The sequence below is a fragment of the Sciurus vulgaris genome (assembly GCF_902686455.1).
Source record: "Sciurus vulgaris genome assembly, chromosome: 17".
In the NCBI taxonomy this organism is placed as follows: Eukaryota; Metazoa; Chordata; class Mammalia; order Rodentia; family Sciuridae; genus Sciurus; species Sciurus vulgaris.
The window spans coordinates 68,637,997-68,659,939 of record NC_136478.1 but is presented as its reverse complement, the minus strand read 5'-3'; the positions used below and the strand labels follow the sequence as shown (position 1 = coordinate 68,659,939).

General features: G+C 41.3%; 1 pseudogene across 1 annotated transcript in view; it reads right to left on the bottom strand.

Annotated features, from left to right (window-relative positions):
• Positions 1 to 4,044: 4,044 nt before the first annotated feature.
• LOC306648562 (vomeronasal type-1 receptor 4-like) overlaps positions 4,045 to 21,943 on the bottom strand; it is a 51,100-nt pseudogene continuing 33,201 nt past the window's right edge. The window contains exons 2-3 of the transcript in view: positions 5,018 to 5,345; positions 4,045 to 4,122 (exon numbers count right to left, since the gene is read on the bottom strand). The product of the transcript in view is annotated as a vomeronasal type-1 receptor 4-like (transcript). The remainder of the gene's footprint in view (positions 4,123 to 5,017; positions 5,346 to 21,943) is intronic.

The window sequence follows — 21,943 nt, the reverse complement described above, 5'->3', positions numbered from 1 at the left end:
ATTTTAAAGAAATGTTTAAGTCCAAGTGCTCCCTGTGTATATGGGGTTGTGAGTCACTCATTAATTTGGTAGATAGCCATTCCTTAGGTCTTCTAGCCATCCCTGAAGTCTGAATCACTTGGTTTCCATGGTGGGTGTGTACTCAAAGACAGATGACTGGCTTAGTGTGGGAAAAAGGCTATCCAGTTTCCTCAAGGCTAGGGAGAGGGATAAGAAGAAAATAAAACAAATCCATATTAAAACAAGCCTCAGTGGCAGAGCAGCATATGCTACACACAAAGAATGAGGTGGACCACTGTTACATTTTTCCCAGGCCAGAGAATGCCAGCAATAGGGTGGTCACATGTGTGCTTTACATCCTTCTGAGCCCCCTCAGCCCACCAGGATGGCATCACACACTGCAGCATTTACACAGGCTCTGGTGTTTGCTGTTGATGTGGGGATGTGATGAGACAGCTGACATGAGTTGGGGTACTCTGGTAGTGTGTGTGATAGAGAATGAGTGACAGGGAGCACACAGGGAGGTTCTGTGGATTAGATGGGTGTAGGGGGGCCTGTGTCTGGATGCCCTAGCTAGTACAGTAATAGGCAAAAAGCAGAGGGGCAGAGGGCACATGGGGTACAGGGTCTGGTGCTTCTCAAGTGCACTGGGGAGTTTAAGGGCACAAAGTGGCAAAGTGTGCATAGAAATTAAGGGGATGAGACAGTTGGGGTCTCAGGTCCTAAGGGTGCAGCAGTCCTGGGGACAAAGGACATAGCATTCAGGGGTGGAGACCATGATCTCAAAGTGCTGAAGGACAGAGGTAGGAAAAATTCCAGGGACTTTAATTAGTTAATAGTTCATGTCCACAGGGATTACAGGACACAGGGGAGGAGGCACAGAAATTGTCCTTGATTTAAAAACTATTCTGATAGAAATAAAAACACACTGACATGGGAACAGGAGAACTGCAGAAATCTCTACAGCTGCAAAGGAGAGCAGAAGTCAGAAAGGCAACAGAGGCATTGCTTGTGGAGACCAGGTAAGAGCCAGTGGGGATGGCTTGAGTAGGGTAAGAGGTGAGGTTTGCCAGGGCTCCCAGGCACTCTGTGCAGTGACTACTTTGAATAATTTCATGGGCTCTGGCATTGAGGGATTCTCACTAGTTGTCTGAACCTGACCATGGAAATTTTGTCAGGTGCCTAATAGCCCTTTGTGTGAGCCCAGTACACGATGTTGCTTTAATGTGGAAGTAATCTGTTGGTCAAGAAAAGGAAATGGTTATACTCTAGCCAAGGTCACCATTGTGTGTCAATAAAGAACTTAAGAATATTGTGTGTGTGTGCTGATGAAAACATGTCCTGGGAGTTTTTAGTCATACAAGAAGAAGCAGAGGGTGGGGAGAGGAGACACAAACTTTATGAGGGGGATAATGGGACAGGGAGACATAATGGGGACTATTGGTGATGCAGGGAAGACAGTGGGACTTAACAAAGGGAAGGCAGCAGAGGAAAAGCACAGGTACACAGATGTGGATGGGAACATGGTTTTTGATGCCACAAAAGATTTGTGGCTGAGATTTCGAATGAAGGTCATAGAGGTCATGGGAACTGGATTGAGTTCATTTGAATGAACACATATTGATCTTATTGAAGGGAGTCATGGAGGCGAGGGAAGGTGATTAAAAATATATTAGTCCTTTTTATTCTGTGATAAACACCAGAGGTAAACAACATAGAGTAAGAAAGATTTCTTGGGCTGATGGTTTCCATCCATGGTTGCATTCCTCCACTGCTATGTCTCTGAGGTGAGGCAGAACATCATGGAGGCACAGAGATCTAGATGTCTGCCATCAGCCCACAAGGAAGAGGATGCTCACCACCAGTCTGATGTCATCCTCAGTTTACTAATCACCTCTGCAACCAACCCAGATTCAGATCAGATCACACTCTGCTGTACACTGAGGGGTGGGGCTTAAGACTTCAACATATCAATTTTGGGGGCTAGAGAATTCAAGCCATGAAACAATGTGTATGTGTAGATATCATTCAAAAGGCATATTTTCAAAATGCAGCCGTGCATTTGCAAGGTAGTATGAAAGTTGCCAAGAGAAGTATTAGAAAGGGATTGTTTCTGTCTTAGGCAAAAGTTAAATCTTCCATCACAGGTTCCACCCTATTCCAGCAAGAACACTCTGCACTGATCAGAACATGACATGTACGTCCACATCAGCGTATCACAATAGCTCAACAAGAGAAGGCACCAAGGAGGTCCTCAACAGGTGTATGGAGTGCATGGTGGTGGTCCACACAGTGGGACATCATTCAGTGCTGAGGAGCAATGAGCCATTAAGCCATGAAAACACATGGAGGAACCTCAAAATGCAAATTCCTAAATGAAAGAAGGAAATTGGAAAGGCTAAATGCTGCAGAGCTCTTATCTATGGACAATTAAGGACAGACAATGAAAAGGTCGTGGTCGTGGAGGGGTGGAAGGAATGGATAGGTACAGCATAGGGGATCTTAAGGGTGCAGAAAATTCAGTAGAATCTTTATAACATCATGCATTTTTCCAGTTCCCAGAGCAGGTACAACAGAGAGTGAACTCCAACGTAAACAATGGACTTTAGCTGATGATAATCTACAAACATTTTGATAGCTGTAACACAGATTACACATAATCAAGATGTTACAGTTGTGGACACTGGGTGCTGGGAAAAGGGGGTTAGAACTCTGTACTCTGTGCTCCATCATTCATTAAATACAGATTGCTTTTATGAACAGAAGTGTTAATGTAAATACATACAATGCATCCAAACCAAATAACTGTTACCTTGGAAATGCAAGGTGTATCTACTATTTGATAAGCAGTGTCATTCAGAACATGGAGCAACTAAAGGAGAACAACCTCATTAGGGCATGAATAGATAAATAAGAGGATTAGACAGCACTACACCCACATTCATGATAAAAATGCTCAGAAGATGCTGTAAATGGGCACTTTCCTTATAACACTGTTACCCACTACCATCTGTGGTCCCACCCACAAGAAAACCAAAGCCTGACAGCTCTAAACCTGCTCCAGGACTGCCAGGCCCAGTGTCGAGTGGTGCTTTAATCACAGAGGCAATGCCTGTTGAGGAGGCTGTTGTCTCTGAGCAGAACTGCACCTGTGCAGACAGTAGTGGTCTCTGTCTACCAACCCAGCACTAACTGAGATGACAGGAGAGCAGGACAGCAAGTCCACTTCTGTGGTTCTCTCCAGGGACACGGCTGAAGTTCACCCAGGATAGGTGGCTTCCACTGCAGGGCTCATCTTTTATCACGGATTCTGGATGACCTGATGTGAGCCAGCAACCTGGACCTCATGCTGGTCCTCAGGAAGATTTGGCACTTGGAGGATGGGGCAATGTACCCTGAGACGTCAGTAAATGGTCCCCTTTGAACGTCATCCAAATGGTGCAATGCCTGTCCTATTCTCCACCTGTGGGACCTGCTCTGGTCTTTCCCATGCCCCTACTTTCATCAGTAACTCCACTTTTTATGGGTGTATTGGTTTTCAGAAGAATGCACCTTAGCTTCAATACATAGATGTGTTGTGATTTAGAGTGGTAAGTGCTACTTTTTAAGACTGTAGGTGAGTCCAGGAGTGGGGTTGAATGTCTGTAATCCCAGCAGCTTGGTAAGCTGAGGCAGGAGCATCACAAGTTTAAAGTCAGCCTCAGCAACTTAGCAAGGCCTTAAGCAACTCAGTGAGACCCTGTCTCAAAATAAAAATGTAAAGAAGAGATACGAACGTGGCTCAGTGTTGAAAGGCCTCTGGGTTCAGCCCCTGGTACAGGGGGAATAATAGTGCAGGCGAGGATGTGACAATATGTCTGCATGTATTATTATGCCCTGGTGTGATATTTTACCAAACTGTGAAAGTGTCTGGTTACACTGCTACTGTTGCCTAGGTCCCAGCAGGAGAGCCGTGATTCCTGGATGAAGAACCAGGCACTTCCTTCCTTGTGGCACAGGAGGCAGCAGGAGCATTGTGCTCCCACCTGCTTCCCTATACCCTTGTCAAGTGCAGTCTGGTGGTGTGGAGTGGCCCAGGTGGATGCTGCACAGGACAGTGGTGTGTGTCACTCCTGGAAATTCCTGAACACAGGCAACAAAACTTTTAAGGAGAATTCTGATTAAGCCTGCTTTGTCCCTTGCCCCTGAGAGAGACATCATCTTTATTTCACTCTGCAGAAAACAATTCTCTCCTTCATTCCAGGAGTGGATGCTTAATCTGCCTCCCCAAGCTCAGTTTTCACAACTATCAAACAAAGAACAGTTTGGAACAAAACTTTCCTGGAAGTTATAAACTTACTGATAATGCTACAGAGAGTTATCCTCCAGCAAGGTCCACCACTCCTTTCTCCACTGCATTTATTTCAGACAACCTTTCCAGTTGTGCACCACTTGGTCAAATGTTGTTATTAAACTGACTGCAAAGTACTGGGAATTAATTGATTCCATTTGCCTCCAGCAATATGTGCTAGGATGTTTTTCCACAGGATGTTCTGCATTGTGTGAAGAGTACCAGTTCCGTTTCCCAGCACCATGGCCATGTGGGTTCCACAGTAAGCCAACTGACCACCCTAGTGCCATTTAGGTTTAGAAAGTCAAGTGACTCTTCATCCATTTCTCTATTGATGTTTTGGATGTAAAGAATAATGAAACACTTAAACATTTGTGCAGAAACGTGTAACTTATGTACTTATGATACAATTAGGTGATTTTTAATTATGTATTGGAATTGGTGATTGAGGCCAGGAGTACTTTTCCCCAAGCTTCATCAGCAGTCTGTTTTATGTTTTATTTTTGAGACAGGATCTTACCAAGTTGTTGAGGCTGGCCTTCAAATTGTGATCCTCCTGCCTCAGACTCCCAAATATTTGGGATTATAGGGGATTTTCACTGAATCCAGTGGGATTTCCTATTCTTTTCTTTTTTCTTTCTTTCTTTTTTTTTTGCATATGAAGCAGTGTCTGGAAAGAGTGAATACTGTGGATTTATGTCTCATGAGAAGAAAGTGGCTGACAGTGGGAAAATACAGTGAAATGAGGTCATTGGAGTTCACCACCCACCCAATGGGGTTTGAAAATAGAGCAATATGTAAATTTAATAGGGAGGAGAGGATGTGGAAAGTCATAAAGTTCAACACAGGTCAAGGATTCTCTGAGTGGTTCTGGACTCAGGGCAGGATCTGGAGGAAACATTAATGCTATGAATGTGCTGAACTCGCTGCTTGTGCTTGTACAGAATGAGGATCATGGATCCACTAGATCAGATCATGAGCATGGAAAACACAACTTTGGGAAATATAAACAGTGCTGCATATAATGAGTTTGTGATTTTGTTAACAACTATGTAGAGACAGAACCCATAATCTCTTTTTCTGTTGTGTTTTCACTACTCCATTTGCCAATCATATTGAGAGGGACAATGGAATTTACCATCAAGTACAGGACCCTGTAGAATGAAATGGAGAAGACAATGTATCTTGAAACTTTTCCTTTGAGATCCTTCCAACAGGAGTTCATGGGGCTGATGGAGATGTTCTGGAAGATGCTCAAGTGGCAGGTGATGACAGTGGAAAGACTTCTGTCCACTCGATGAATATGCAAAATGACTTTGCACCCAAAATCTCTGAGGAAATATTTCAACCCAAAAGCTGTCATTGTTTGGGGAATTCCTCTAACCAGAATGACCAACAAATTAGCGATCATCAGGTGACTGAGAATCACATCTGTGGATCTCAATGTGCTCTCACGGCAGGAAAGGACTATGATAAAGCAAAGATAAATTTCCCAGAATTCCAACAGCAACCTGTGAAAAGAGCATCAGTCCTATTGCCACATTTGTGGTGACCATTCTGCCTTTCAGCACATTGTCCTTTACATTATAGCAACAGTCTTTCCTCTGAGCAAATTGACTTATTAACAATAGTTGTTCCCAAGCACATGTTGCTGGGGAGAATTAGCCATCAGCTTTAAAGGAAAATGAGCCTTATTGATCAGGTGATGGTAACCTGGGAAGAGCAAGGAAAAGTGAGAGCAATTGCATAGAAAGAATTTAGCACTTAATATTTCAGAATGAATTGATATTTTCTAATCATATTGGAAAAATAACTTCAATCACCATCCATACCATAAAACAAATCAGTTCTCAGTGGATTTCTGCCCTAAAGTTTAAAGATAAGCAATGCCATCTTTATAATAAAATCGGTTTTAGAAAAGAAAATATGTATTAAACAGCACACACACATCGTTTTCACACAAATTTTTAGTGTGAACTTTTACATTCCTGTGTTTTTTGCTTGTGACATTTTACTCTGCTTTCCTGCCAGCTTACGTCCCACATTTAAAGTTTAATACTTATTCTGGAAATGGGCCACCAGAGTTTTTATTTCTCACATTGTCATTCCAGGAATAAAAGTATAGTGGAATCTATACATAGATTATTCAAAAATATATCTTTGTTTCTAAACAATGACATACTAATGAAATACTAATATCCGACAGATTAGTATAGGATAAAAATGAAATCCTCATTGAATTCATGCTAAAAGCTTTTGTGAATTGATAAATACTTTGGTGAAACTGTCAGTAATGAAACAAAAATTGTGGAGAATATTTCAATACAAGAGACATGTTATGTTCATAGCTGCTCAATTCACAATAACCAGATTGTGGAACCAACCTAGATGTCCTTCAATTGATGAATGGATATAGAAACTGTGGTATATATATACAATGGAATATTACTCAGATATAAAGAATAATAAAATTATGGCATTTGCAGGCAAATGGATGAAATTGGAGAATATCATGGTAAGTGAGATAAGCCAATCTCAAAAAAAAAAGGATGAATGATCTCGCTGATAAGTGGATGATGACACATAATGGGGGGTGGGGGGCAAGAATGGAGGAAGGAGGGAAAAGAGGGGTGGGAGGGGTGGGGGAAGGAAAAAATAACAGAATGAATCAAATATCATTACCCTATTTAAATATATGATTACACAAATGGTGTGCTGTTACTCCATGTACAAACAGAAACAACATGTATCCCATTTGTTTACAATAAAAATAAATTTAAAAAAAATCAAAAAAATAAATAAAAAATAAAAAAAGAAAATTATCCCTTCTAGTCTGTTCTTTGGCTAATGGGCTGTAGGGCCTGAGCCTGGACCAGTGATCCTAAGATATTTCATTACACACCAGTGTAGGTCCACAGAAGACTAGTTCCATGAACAATGGTTTTAATTTACACCTAAGAATATTATAGTTATTTAAAAATATTGTTGGTACCAAATTTCTTTCATCGGGCTTCAGTAAATAGGACCAAGGATTAGTTTTACTTATTTATTTTCTGGGATATATGCTGGCAAAATTTGTTGAAAACTGTGAAACTAGTTATATGCAGAGAAATTATCCAGACTTGATACTAATTTTTGACTTTTAAAAATCTAGACAGTCTCAATAAACCAAAGGTCAAATGATATCGCTAATAAGTGGATGAGGACACATAATGGGGGGAGGGAAGGGTTAGTGTTAGGGTTAGAGTTAGGGTTAGGGAGTGGGGCAAGAATGGAGGAAGGAAGGACTGTATAGAGGGAAAAGAGGGGTGGGAGGGGTGGGGGAAGGGAAAAAATAACAGAATGAATCAAGCAACAACAACAACAAAAAAAAAGAATTTCTCTATCTTATTAAAATAGCCCTGAGAGAAGAAAAAAAAATCTAGACAGTGTTCGTTGTCCAGCTCAGCAGTGAAAGACAGTAATGATAACTAGAATAAATACATCCTAATGTTTAGTATGAGAGAGGCACCCATATAATTACTGTGCATCTAGACACATTTAATGGCATGACCACCTGTATCAGAGCCACCACACTTACCCCAAGTTCACAGATGAGGAAGGGAGGAATTGGGAGTGGACCTGCCCAAGATCACACTGCTGGGATGCAATTTGTACCCTGCTGTCAACCTGCTCTGCTCTCACAACAACAACAACAAAGAGAAATGTCAGTAGAAGCTGGATGTGGATTCTGTGGCACTGAATGAATTGAAATAAAAAGGAAAATATTCTGAGTTTGTGATTAATGTTGGAATCTTATGAAACCAGAGAAAACACCAGTCATTTCGAGCTGATGAGCACAATCCAGTTCTCATCATCACTATGTTACCTTCTCTTGTGTGTCCAACAGGGGGACAAGTCTCCCCAGAGCCAGCACAGCACAGGGATTCAGAGGAGATGAGACTCCTGTCTGCACTAGGTGGACAGTGATGTGGAAATGTAAAAGAGTATCTTTTGTCCCAGAAACAATCCCAGGTGTTGTCTTCCACACAGGATGAGGTGATCCTAACTGTTCCATCCTCATCTTTACTACTGGCATGAGGCCATTATACTCATAGCCATCATAGCAGTTCAAATTTATTCTGTGATTTTCTAAAGTACTGTGAAGAGCAGATTGGTTGCTAACTATAGTTCTTAAGCCTCTTCCAAATCAGAATTCAGTATTGATGGATTTTCCAACTTCAAATGTCTTCAGTTCTGATTTTCTTAAATGACTTTAAGAGTCATGAGTATTTGGCATTAGGTCAGGGACACATTTCCTTTTACTACTGAGCTCACAGTAAAGGAATTAGTCCTCTCTCTTGCCTGCCTCTCCACTGAATCTGTTTCTACCCAGAATCCCTCTGAAGTCATGAGGACAACCTCAGACTTCTTTTCCTTACTGACTCTGCTGAAATAAAGACTGAAATTGGAAATACTCGATGTGCTTCTTCACTATGGAATAAGGACTGACCTTGAAAATACTCACTGTGTGAGATTTGGGCTTCATGTGAGGTCTGGACAGCCAGCATGGAGGGAGCCAGGCAGCTGCACCTGAGATAAAGGTGGTGCTCCTGTGACACCACTTCCCCTTCAGGGATGCAATTGTCACTTCACCTGTAGAGGTGATGACAGTGCAGGCCTGGGGAGCCCAGGACATTGCTGAGGAACATTCTTCTCACTGGCTAATTACTCAGGAAATGATGAGTTCCTTGTTAGTAACTTTAAAATAAGCGTTGAGGAGTTTGAGAGAGGCTGTTGCTTTTCCATGATCCCTGGAGGCTGATGGGGTCTCAAATGGAAGGATCAGGAAATTGTGAGGTGTGACCTATGAGGAACTTACATAAGGTTTTTTTGTCTGACTGGACTCCAGGCTTCCCTGACATCTTGACCCCAAATCTTCCTAGTTCTTCTTTCTTTTCTGTCCTTCTCAAACTCCATCCTCTTTTGAAGGAATGGGACCTGGATCCAGGCCTATCTGGTGGCCCTGTGACCTCATCTCCAGGGAGGAGAGGTAAAGAGAGTGCAGACCACACCCAGGACAAGTGCTCTTGATTGTGACATCTGATGGTGTCATCACATAACTCCCTTGGTGATGGAGCTTGTCACTAGGAAGGAACACTCAATCAGAGTAGCCCACAGCATGGGTTACTTGGAGCAGCTACTGAGGGGCACTGGGTCAAGGCATCAGTGGGTGAAGGCTTGTGAACAGGGGTCCTGAACCCAACTCTTGAAATGAACTGGGTTTCAGTGATGAGGAATTGGGAGTGCTATAAACAGACCCCAGACAAATGTGCACAAAGACCTTTCCCAGTATTTTTTATGGAGTGTTGAAAAAGCCAGTACAACCTGGAGATGCCCAGAGATGAACTGCTTAACCATAACTACAGGAAGCACCTGCTGTCTGTGGTTCATCAGCTGACATGATGGTCCAGCTGGAGAAGACATCAGCAGGTCATAAACAGCAACTGGCAGAGCAGAAGAGAGACATCCAGCATGCAAGCATGCAATCTGCAGGTCAACTTCCACCTTCAAGCCTGCAGGAGAGGAGGAAGTAAAAAGAGTTCCTGGAGTGAGTGGGCTCCCTACAGCTGAACATAGTGACCCTCTGGGGTGGATGATCTGGGCCTCTGGGGGACACTTCAGTCTGTATTCCTGCACATCCAGGTGCAGTGTGACTATCTTGCCTATATTATCAATGGGCTGAAAATTCTCAGGAACATGCTTTAGAGACACGACACACTAAGGTCTGACACACTAGAAATAAGGGAGAAGAATCAGCCCTACTATGAGAACTGCATGGCCATGTTCATCCCTGTCAAGAAGGCTGCTCTCCTGATGGCCTGTGAGACCAGCCTGTGGGTGATGATGTGTGTTGGAGCCAGGTCTTGTCATGATAGTTTGCACGGTGTGGAGGATATACAGAAAGCTGGAACAGCTATCAGGAAGAGAGGGAGACATTGAAAAACCCCATTTCTTGGGCAGCCTGTCCTGGAATTCCTCCACTCTCCTTAATACCTCTGCTGAGCTTAAGCTATTCATCTCCCTGAAATTCTAGCACTGAAGGGCCCTGAAAGGGAGAAATCCAGATTTCTGCCTTTTGCAGTATTACTTCCCCTAAATCATCTGTAAATTCTCAGGCTGGAAGGGAAAGTCCCCATTTTGGATTTTCTGCCTAGGGTCACTGAGTTCAGGAGTTTTCAGAAAGGACAAAGAGATTATTATTTTTTTTTTTTTTCTGAAGGGATCAGTATAGAATGAGGAATCTCTAATCATCCCTATCCTTCTAATCCAGGGCACAAGAACAGGCTGCCTGTTGATTCTAAGCAGCACTAACAGGCAACTCTGGGGTCAAACATAAAGAAGAAGTATTTAGGGTGGACCCAAAACATGAGAAGTGTCTATGAGCCCAGTCATTGACCATGACTGCTAGCCCTTAGGGAAATACTGGGCCTCTGTGCCAAGCACATTCCTGTTCAGCCCACCTTAAATGTGCAGGCTCCTGCTGGGTCTGCAGATGTAGGTGTTGGAATGCTGAAGATTCCAGATGAGTCCCTTCGCCACTTTCTGATAATGAGTGGTGACTGAGTTGTGGGTGGGAATTTGACTGTTGGGTTCAAGTGCTCAGCAAGAAGCTGCTCTTTGTTTTTTGCTGAAATCAGGTAGACACTGCCTCTTGTGACATGACCATTATAGTGCCAGAGACCCCACTCAATGCTGTGTTCTACTTTGTAATGATCATTTTTATAAATTTCCCTGGACAGTTTTTTCAATAGTAATTTTTTAGTAATACATGACAGTAGAATCCATGTTGACAATTATAAAACCATGGAATATAAATTGTTGTAATTCAGTCACCAGTTCCTCTCCTTTCCCTATTCTCTCTCACCCTCTGCTCCCTTTCCTCTTCTGATCACTCTGCCAGTTTTCTGGAGCATTTTTTTTAATTAATCACCTGGAGGTATTTATAAGTATTTAATCATTCCATACCTAAATCTGCTAACTTTAGTTTCCCTTTTTTATTTTTATTTATTTTTTCAAATTTATTTTTATTGTAAGCAATATGGGATACATGTTGTTTCTCTATTTGTACATGGAGTAAAGACATACCATTTGTGTAATCATACATTTACATAGGGTAATGTTGTTTGATTCATTCTGTTATTTTTCCCTCCCCCAACCCCTCCCACCCCTCTTTTCCCTCTGTACAGTCCCTCCTTCCTCCATTCTTGCCCCTTCTCTTCCCCATTATGTTCATCATCTACTTATCAGTGAGATCATTCTTCCTTTGGTTTATTGAGATTGGCTTATCTCACTTAGCATGATATTCTCCAATTTCATCCATTTGCCTGCAAATGCCATAATTTTCTTCTCCTTTATGGCTGAGTAATATTACATTGCATATATATACCACAGTTTCTTTATCCATTCATCAATTGAAGGACATCTAGGTTGGTTCCACAATTTTCTATTGCGAATTGAGCAGCTATGAACATTGATGTGGCTACAGCTCTGTAGTATGCTGATTTTAAGTCTTTTGGGAAGAGGCCAAGGATTGGGATAGCTGGTCAAATGGTGGGTCCATTCCAAGTTTTCTAAGGAATCTCCACGCTGCTTTCCAGAGTGACTGCTCTAATTTGCAACCCCACCAGCAATGTATGAGTGCACCTTTTTCCCCACATCCTCTTCAACACCTATTGTTGCTTGTATTCTTGATAATCGCCATTCTAATTGGGGTGAGATGAAATCTTATGGTAGTTTTGATTTGCATTTCTCATATTACTAGAGAAGTTAAACATTTTTTTATATATCTGTTGATTCGTTATAGATGATCTTCTGTGAAATGTCTGTTCATTTCCTTAGCCCATTTGTTGATGGGATTATTTGTATTCTTGGTGTAGAGATTTTTGTGTTCTTTAGATATTCTGGAAATCAGTGCTCTATCTGAAGTATGAGTGGAAAAGATTTTCTTCCATTCTCTCTCCACATTGCTGATAGTTTCCTTCACTGAGAGAAAGATTGCTAGTTTCAATCTATCCCAGTTATTGATTCTTGCTTTTAGTTCTTATGCTATGTGAGTCACGTTATGAAAGTCTATGGCCATACTACCAAAAGTGCTATACAGATTCAATGCAATTCCAATTAAAACACAATTGACATACCTCACAGAAATAGAGCAAGAAAACATGAAATTCATCTGGAAGAATGAGAAACCCAGAATAGCTAAAGCAATCCTTAGCAGGAACAGTGAATGTGGGGATATCACAATACCAGACCTTCAACTATACTACAAAGCAATAGTAACAAAAACGGCATGGGATTGGCACCAAAATAGACAGGTAGATCAATGGTACAGAATAGAGGACATGGACACAAACCCAAATAAATACAATTTTCTCATACTAGACAAAGAGGCCAAAAATATGCAATGGAGAAAAGATAGCCTCTTCAACAAATCGTGCTGGGAAAACTGGAAATCCATATGCAGCAGAATGAACCTAAACCCCTATATCTCACCCTGCACAGAACTCAACTCAAAATGGATTAAGGACCTCAGAATTAGACCAGAGACCCTTCATCTTATAGAAGAAATTGTAGGTCCAAATCTTCAACATGTTGGTCCAGGATCAGTCTTCCCGTTTTTATTAATGAGAAGGTTCTGTGGTTTCAAGTCTTGATGCAACACCATTCTTCTGTGGCAATAAGTTAATCCATGTAGAATTTGGTATAGAAACATCAGATACTCAAGGACCAGAGTCAAATATTTATCTGTGTAAATGATGTCTTATAAGGTTACTATGTTTGCATGTTTTAAATCCTTTAAGAGTGAAACTTCTCTTTTAGCTCTATTGGGTGTGCCTTCTTTGTGTTCCAAACAGAATTTCCACCAAATTCTCTGTCAGTTTACTTTTTCCTTTATAAACTATTGCAAATATACCCTCCATTGAGATCCATCCATGTTTATGAATTCTGAGACAAACACCTGTTGGTGACTGTACTTTATGAGATGACTTCCAGAAGATTGGTCAATCTCAACATCTGATCCCATTTTTAGATGTTTGTGATCAATATTTCTTTGGGAATGACCAAATCCACAGTTGAAGAGGTCGCATTACCAGCCTCTGATTCCCTGTCCCTGTTGAACAGAGCCTGACCCTGCTCCCTTTCCAGAGTATTTTTAAAGGAATTTCTTGTAGATACAGGATGATGGGCTTCACTATGGTATATTACTATTTGTACATAGGAAAGTCATGTCAGATTCATTCCACTGACCTTCCTTTTCCATTCTCCCTCCCTTTCCTTCATTCCCTGTGTACTCCACTAAACTACTATTCTTCTTTGCCCCTCACCCTTGTTTTGGGTTAGCTTCCACATATCTGATAAAACATTTGACCTTTGACTTTGGGGATTGTCATCATTTGCTTAGCACAATAGTCTCCAGAAAGACAACTTCAGGAAATAAAAATAATGATTCTATGATTTTATTACAACCCACAGAAGAACAGTATCCTAAATCTGTTTTCTCTGTTATCACTTATCCATGGACCAAGCACATAGACAGGAAAACTGGAATTTACCAACATGTAAAGGATCCAGAAGAGGCAAATGGAGAAGCGCATGTACTTAGAAGTTTTCACCTATGATCCCTCCAACAGGAGTTATTGGGGCTGACTGTGATGGTTTGGAAGATGCTCAAGAGGCTGATAAGGCCAGCAGAAACACTCCTACCTACTTGCTGATCTCATGAAATAAGTTTCATCCAACTCACTGAACACATGAAATAAGTTGCAGCCAAGGTCATTCGAGAAATGTTTCATCCCAAATGCTGTCATTACCTGGGAAACTCCATTAGAGAGAATGATGTGGAGTACTTGTGGATCAAATCAGTGGACTTCAGTGGGCACCCTTTCACTCATTTCAGGATAAGACTACAGTGTAGTAAAGAACTTAATTTCCCAGAATTCCAACTGTGATCTGTGATAAGAACATCAGCAGTATTGCCACAACTCTGGAGCCCATTCTGTCATTTAGCACAGTTTTCTGTTTTGGATTTGGCAAGTCATTCCTCTGAGCAAAATGACTTATTAAACTTTGCACCCAGGCACTGGTGTGCCCTTATAGCCAGCAGCTTCTCAGGAGGCTGAGGCAGAAGGAACACTTGAGCTCAGTGTTTGAGACCTTCCTGGGCAACAGAGCAATCACCATCTCCAAATTACCCAGGAGGAAATATTTTATTGTGAGCACCTGTGGAATTGGCAATGCCATCCAGATGCACCTGTTGATGGGGAGAATTCTCAGGCTATTTTCTTAGAGATGTCACCATTAAAGGTCAGGTTGTGATTACCTGGGGGAAGCAATGAAAATGAGAGCAGTAAACAGAAGAATCACTCAACATTTTCAGATTAAACTTTAGGTCCTGGTCATATTGAAGCAAAGACAACCTCAGTTACCCCCAACCCCACAGAATAATTAAGTTCTGAATGGATTTCTGGGGTAAATTTGAAAGAAAATGAGTGGAACTTTTACAATAACAAAGGAATATTTCTGTATTATTAGATAACAAATTGCATATTACGCAGCAGAAACACCTTGAAAATATGTTTGAAATAACAAATTAATATAGGTAAATGAAGAAGTTACTCCCATACCTAAGCACAGAGTGTGTATGAAAGAAATTATTGGGATCAACTTTTACAGAATGAAAGAGAATAAAATTAAGTAATGTGTTTCAACAAAACCTACAGGGAAGTCACTATCCAATGAATGACACAAATGGGGAAAATTGCGGTCTAATAAGACTTTTTATATTTGATATAAAACTTAATTGGTAGGCCAATATGAATTATAAATGTCTTTATAGATACAAAATAAAGAGCATCACTGACAATCAATCATCTGGATTTAACTAATGCAAGACTCACTCAATATTTACATTGGTAATAGAAATGTTAATTGATTGCCATTCCAGGAACACAAGTATTGTGGAATGTATAAATAATTGAATGATATTACTTTGTCCATAAAACATGAAACATTAAACACCAGCATGTGATAAAATGGTGTAGGATAGAAATTTAGTTGTCACTTATCTCAGGCCAAAATTGATGTGTAACAGCACCTATGGAACCTTTGGTAATGAAAGAAAGTTTGAAAGACAATACAAGAAATATTTAAATAGAATATGGACGCTATTGATTGCTGTGCATTGTATGAATTGAAACACATAGAATACATGTCATGGGTTTGGGATTAGGGTGAGAAAGTTAACAAGCCAAAGGAAACAATACAAGTTACCTTTGGTCTTGACAACCACTATCCAGTACTCATAAAGTTACTTCCCTAATCTGGTGTCTTCCCAATTCATCAGGGTCAAAATCTTGCCACAGGCATCACACCATAGGTGATTCAATGGAAATGAATCCAGAAATTCTGTCTCCACTGAGTGGACCAGAAATAGATGCTGGTCTGGGTTTCTGCACATGATGAAGTGATTCTCATGGTTTTATTCTCACCTTCAATGCAGAAATGAAGGCATATATAACAGCTCCCATAACACTGATGGTTTATATTGACATAAGGTAACATGGACAGCATTAATACCAGAGTCCTTCAGCCCCTCCACACCAGATTTCAGTGTGAACACCTGGGATTATTAACAATAGCCACCCTCAGTGAGGCTTTATTATAATCTACTTGGAGTCAACCTGGATTGGCACCAGGTCAGGGACAGGACTCCTGATACTAACACATCTCATAAGAAAAGAATTATTTGTATCCCTTGTCTGCATTGGCACTGGATCTCTTTCTAACCCATAGGCTATTCCAGAAAAGAGCAGTTTCTCAAATTTCCTTTTTCCACACTCTGCCTCTGTGACAGAAGTAGAAAATACTCACCATGCTTCTTGGGAGGAAGATGGTGGGCTCAGTGTGAGGTGTCTACAGCGACTGCTCAGTTCTCATCATTACAATGTTCCCTTCTCTTGTGTTTTGAGGGAGAGAAATCTCACCATAGCCATCACAGTACAGGGACACAGAGGAGTCATGTTTCCTCTGTGCACTATGTGGATTGTAATGTAGAGCTGGAAAACATTGCCTTTTACTCCAGAAAAAGTCCCAGGTTTCTCCAGAGGATGAGGTGGTCCTTGCAGTTCCAACCTCATCTTTATTATAGGCCTATAGTCATTACACACACAGTTATCATAGCATTTCAAAATTTATTCTATGATTTTCTGAAGTAGTGTTATGAGAAGATTAGTTGCAAACTAATATACTTAAGCCCCTTCTAAATGAGAATTCAATACTGATGGTATTTTTTAACTACAAACATCTTCAGTGATGATTTTCTTAAATAACTTCAAGAGCCATGAGGAATTGGCATCAGGTCAGGGACATGACTCCTTTTACTACTGAGCTCATAGTGAAGGAATCATACCCCTCGTTTGCCTACCTTTCCATTGAATCTGTTCCTACCCCAGAATTCCTTTCCAGACATGAGTATATCCTCAGACTTCCTTTCCATACTGACTCTGCTGGAATTTAGGACTAAAAAAGAAAATACTGTGCTTCTGTGTGCAGTGGAATGCCATGGAATACAGCCATAGGGTTGACAACACACAGGCAAATACAATTCCATACTCAGATGGAAGACCACAATATGGACTCCCATAATCTAAGCACTCAGTTATAGACCTACGTTTACTAATTCCCAAATATAACCACTTTCAAGCAAGCTTGATATCAATAGCTTACTTCTGTCCTCAGTCTGTATCACCAATGCCAATCCAATAAGAATAATATTTTGAAGAAGAGAATAAAAGAAGCTTTATTTCTTTACTGTCAAAGGAGAAAGAGAAGGCTTCTGTCCCAGAGGCTCTGAGGTTCACTGCCAGGGAGACCATGGAGTGTCAAAGTGGAGAGAAAAGCCTCCACTGCAGCTCTGCCCTGTTAGGATTCATGAATCATTTGTGGTCTCAGGGACAGCCATTCCTTCATCCTCAGGAGTTTGGAAGTCCTCATTCCCATGTCCATGAGCTAAAGAACATAATGGCCTAGGATTTGAGAAAAATTAACCTTGTACCCCCCATGGTTAGGGAGGGAAAGAGGGAGAAGAGGAATGGGGAAGATGTCAGTTATAAGATGTGCCCCAGTGGCAGAGCAGCAGGGCTCTGCACAATGCATGAAGTGGAGCCTGCTACACGCACAAGTGAACATTGAGCAAGTGTCACACACCCACTCAATTTAACATGGTCAGTCAGATGGCAGCTGGTGTGAATGCAGCTCAGGAAATCTGCATATAAATAAAATTGTGAATACCAGCAACTATGCAAGTGCCCAAAAAAGTGTGGACAAGTACTTCCTTTATATTTCTTTCTACCCCACCAAACCACACCAGGAAAGCAATTTCCATACACAGAATTGACACAGACTGATGATGGCTATCAATCTGGGTGGTGTGATGAGAAGTCTGAAGTGTGGGGCATGACAGAGAGTTGTGTGATAGAGTGGAGATGAGAGGTAGGGCAGGATGAAGCAGAGGTGCAGAGGGTGGAGTCAGGTGTTGTAGAGAGTGGAATAGGGAGAGATGGCATTGGGTGAGGTGCACATGGGGTAAAAGGTGATGTGTGTCCTAAGTGCACTGGGTGTTCCAGGGAACAATAGGGCAGGATGAGTAAAGAAATTGAGTGAATAATATATTGGATTTGGGGTGAGAAGGAGGGCAATGGTCAAAGGTACAGAATATAAAGGTGGAGGGTCACCATGGGCTGAAGTCACTGATGGGCAGGGGCAGAAAAAGTGCAGGAGACCTAAAGTTTACCAGGGATTAAAGAATAGAAGAGGGGTCTGTGTTCTATTTGATTCAGAGATGATGGAAAGACACAACCCACTGACCTCTGGAGAGAAGAACTGCAGAATCCACTCTACTTACAGCTTCAGTGGAGAAGTGGTGCCAGCAGAGCCACATAGGAATTGTTCCTAGAGACCTGGTAAGAGCAAGGTGGGAATGGCCTGAGTGGGTAATCAGGATGGGGTTTCCAGGGCTCACAGGTTCTCTGTGCATTGACTGAATTGAACAACTTCATGGACCCTGGAATTCAGGGACTCTCCCTTTTCTGGACCTGGCTCTGAGGGTATTTGGTCAGGTGCCCAATAAGCAGGCATGTAAGAGCAGAATAAGAATTGATTGATCAGCTGATGAAGAAGGGGAATTGACTTCCTCTTGCCAGGGTCTCCAAATTGTCAGGATGAAAGTTGTAAAATCCCAACATATTCATGTCTGATTGGGTAGGAATATCCTGGGTGTGGTGAGTGTTACAAGATAGAAATATAGGAAAGGGTGAGTGATGGCAGGTCAGAACCATCAGTTTACCCTGATCCTTCCCCAGTCTAGAAAGGAGGTAGTAAAGGAATTACTGACCACAGAGCTGGGTGGCAGGATGAATACTCTAAACATCAATATTGAACACCGAGGGGATCCAAAATGGCGGACTAGAGGGAGGCTGCGTTCCTTGTCACTCCGTAACTCCGGTTTCAAGCAGAGGATATCTGTTTCTCAGTGAGGCAGTTTTTGCTGCTTATCGATCCCCTGCTATTTACCCAATTTGTCTGCTGTGATCACCTGCAGTCTGCCAGCATATCGACACCTTTTTGAGTGCAGATTGCTCACTGTCAGGCATCTATCATCCGCCATCTGCCTGCCTCTCGCCTGTCCATCGCCTGCCTTACACCTATCCATCACCCAACGCATGAGGTTCACCTCCCAATCATCCAACAACAGTCAGCAAACTGATCGCGGACCACCAGTGGAGCACCCGCTGCCTGCTGTTGCCAGGAAGTTCACTGTTACAGTACCTGCAGGTTTGATTACACGTGGCTGCCACCATTTTGAGACAACAGCCAGGCCCCGTAGGACCCCTGGCCAGAATGAGGCCCCTCTCCAGGATACCTCAGCCCAACTGATCACTTCCCTGCCTCTGGGGACCTCACATTGACTGACTGCTCCCTGCCACCAGGACCCCCAGACGAACTGACTGTGCACTATCACTGGGAAAACAGACTGACTGATTGCCCCTAGGCCTCCAGGATCCCACAACCACACCAAACACACCGGACCTCCAGAACCTCCAGCTGACCACGCCCACCCCTGAGGTGCATTTCCCCATTTGCCAACACATTTTGAAGCCAGAGCAGCCATCTTGGATAATCCTGGAAGCCGTAGCTCTGATCTTTGGGTGGGGCAAATCCCATCCTGTGAAGCCTGCTGGAGGCTTGAAGCTCATTGTCAGGTACCTCTCATGCATCAGGCTACTGAACACTGGGAGGTTTCATTAGTATATGACTGTTATACACTAGATTTTCTTTTTTCTCCTTTTTTAAAAATTTAAGTTTTTATTTCCTTAATTTTCTTGCTCTCTTTTCCTTTTGTTTACTTGTTCCCTCAGAGTCTCTTTCTCCCTTTTTGCATGCTAATATCTGATTTCTTTTGATTACACTCTCACCCTTTCTATTTTCTAGAACTTCTGTATGTTCTTTTCTTATCCCATTAACAGCCACATTCTATATCCCTCTGTGTCCTCTTTCTCCTCCATTAGAAACTGCAGAACTTATTGCAAACCTGTTTGTTTTACCGAAGATAATATTTGAACTCATTTTGGTTACTATGACAATTTTGTTATTGTATCCATAGGGGCTATTTGGTCTAGGATTGCATAGTGTCTGATTTGGGCACAGCTAATATTGATCTCCCCTTAAAGAAAGGGTTTTGGAAACCTATACGCCCACAATGAGCCTATAGGGGGAAATTTGCAATACCCAAGATCTGAACTGCTAAAGGGGAAGATACATGAACAACATGAAAAACAAGGGAAGAAAATGATCCAAACATATCTAGATTCTATATTAATAGAATCCAATGACAGTATGTTAGAAGAAATGTCAGAAAAGGACTTCAGATTATACATGATTAAGATGATTCACGAAGCAAAGGATGAGATAAGAGAGCAAATGCAGGCAAGCTGAAAGAGCAAGTGCAGGAAGCAAAAGATCATTTCAACAAAGAGATAGAGATTCTCAAAAAAAATAAAATAAAATAAAACCAGAAATCCTTGAAATGAAGGAGAAAATAAACCAAATAAAAAACTCAATGGAAAGCATCACCAACAGACTAGACCACTTGGAAGACAGAACCTCAGACAATGAGGACAAAATATTTAATCCTGAAAATAAAATTGCCCAAACAGAGAAGATGGTAAGAAATCATGAACAGAATCTCCAAGGACTATGGGACATCATGAAAAGACCAAATTTAAGAATTATTGGGATTGAGGAAGGCACAGAGATACAAACCAAAGGAATGAACAACCTATTCAATGAAATAACATCAGAAAATTTCCCAAACCTGAAGAATGAAATGGAAAATCAAATACAAGAGGCTTACAGAACACCAAATGAACAAAATCACAACAGATCCACACCAAGGCACATTATAATGAAAATGCCTAACATTCAAAATAAAGATAGGATTTTGAAGGCTGTGAGAGAAAAGCATCAGATTACATATAGGGGGAGACCAATACAGATAGCAGCCGACTTCTCAATCTAGACTCTAAAAGCTAGAAGGGCCTGGAACAACATATTTCTAGCTCTGAAAGAACATGGTTGCCAACCATGAATCTTTAACCCAGCAAAAATAACCTTCAGATTTGAAGATGAAATAAAATCCTTCCATGATAAACAAAATTTAAAAGAATTTACAAATAGAAAGCCTGCTCTACAGAATGTTCTCAACAAAATATTGCATGAGGAGGCAATGAAAAACAACAATGTAGGTCAGCAAAGGGAGGAACTACCTTAGAGAAAAACCACTCAAAGGAGAAACCAAGCCAACTTAAAAACCAAAAATAAGACAAATGACTGGGAATACAAATCATATCTCAATAATAACCCTGAACGTTAATGGCCTAAACTCATCAATCAAAAGACATATACTGGCAGAATGGATTAACAAGAAACACCCAACAATATGCTGCCTGCAAGAGACTCATCTCATAGAAAAAGACATCCACAGACTAAAGGTGAAAGGATGGCAAAAAAACTACCATGCACATGGACTCAGGAAAAGAGCAAGGGTTTCCATCCTTATATCAGATAAAGTGAACTTCAAGCCAAAGTTAGTCAGAAGTGATAAAGAAGGACATTTCATACTGCTTAAGAGAACCATAAATCAGGAAGACATAATGATACTAAATATTTATGCCCCAAACAATGGTGCATCCCTGTATATCAAATAAATCCTACTCATTTCAGGAATCACATAGACCACAACACAATAATTCTGGGTGAATTTAATGCACCGCTGTTACCACTAGATATATCTTCCAAACAAAATCCAACCAAAGAAACCATAGAACTCAATAACACAATCAATAACCCAGACTTAATAGACATATATAGAATATTCCATCCATCAACAAGTGGATTCATTTTCTTCTCAGTGGCACATGGAACCTTCTCCAAAATAGACCATATGTTATGCCACAAAGCAGCTCTTAGGAAATGCAAAACATTAGAGATACTGCCTTGTGTTCTACCAGATCA